Here is a 1218-nt window from a genome sequence, read left to right as displayed (position 1 = left end):
GCCCAGTGGTGCAGTGAGATCTGGTTTGGAGTTCCAATCCAGAGAGAAACCTTTCGGCTTCCCTTAGACCAGAGAGTAGCAGAGCTGGGAAGTCTGGATTCTACCTCCCATGCTTCGTCCCCGTGTGATTTGGGGCAAATTAACTCCCTTCTCTAAGCCCCAGTTTCTCTAAAATGAGGGGAATGGACTGGATTGCTTCTGAGGTGGCTTCCAGCCCTAAATCTACAATCTCCCTGTCCTATTCTCTGCTCTAAGAGACTTTAAACAAATGGGAGGAAAAAGGAGATTAGGCTAAGTGGACATCGAAGGGGATCCTAATGTGGTTACAAGGTCACCGCCCTCTGAGAAGAGGGGTACAAATGAATTAGCACCTGGACTTTAGAGTTGAGTGTGGGAACTCCTCTTTTAACAACCAGGCAAACTGAGACCCACAGGATTATTGATTTAAAACTAGAAGGAGCCTCATTGGCCAGATAGCCCCCCCCCTCATCCTACAGAGAAGGAAACTGAACCCCAGAAAGATCCTAGGATCCTAGAGCCAGGCCTGGAAGGGGCTTCAGAGGCTGGCTGGGTCAATACCCCATTTTACATAGGAAAAAATGAGAAGGTCAAAGTTCAACAACTTTCCCAAAGTCACATGGGGTAAGGAAGGGAGGTAACATTTGAACTTAGACCTTCTGAATTCCCCCCATGACCTGTTTATCCTCTCCTTTTTACAAGCAGACTCAGAGACTCATAGGCTGATGTCCAAGGTCACATTCAAAAGGAAGTTAGAAACAGCAGAATGGGAAGGAGGAGGTCTGGGCTCTTTTGCTCTAATTAGCTGAGTCTCCAGTTGCTGCTGTGGTCATTTCTGAGCCCTTTCCATCCTTTCAGAGCCTGGTTCCTTTTTTTTTTTTCTTTAAAGAAAAGCAGGTGCTTGCTCTGGGTCCCCTGGTATCTTAGAGGCCCAGCCTGGCTGGGAACTGCTGATGTATGGGCAGCCTTCCATCAGGCAGGCGCTGCTTTCAAGGCTCAGCCCTCTCTGTTGGTTGATTAATCCGTGAAAGCTTTGTTGTTGCCTCCCTCAAGCATCATTTCCCAGAATCCATCAGGGAGTTTTCCAGAGGAAGAGACCAAATGGTTTTACTCTTTTGTTTACAGAGGACAGCTCTAACTTATGGGGGAAAGCTCATATTAGAGACATACAAATAGAGTTCCTCTGGCATGCTCCTTTAA

This window comes from Sarcophilus harrisii, chromosome 5, assembly GCF_902635505.1.
Source record: "Sarcophilus harrisii chromosome 5, mSarHar1.11, whole genome shotgun sequence".
NCBI lineage: Eukaryota > Metazoa > Chordata > Mammalia > Dasyuromorphia > Dasyuridae > Sarcophilus > Sarcophilus harrisii.
Note: the sequence above shows the minus strand (reverse complement) of the source record.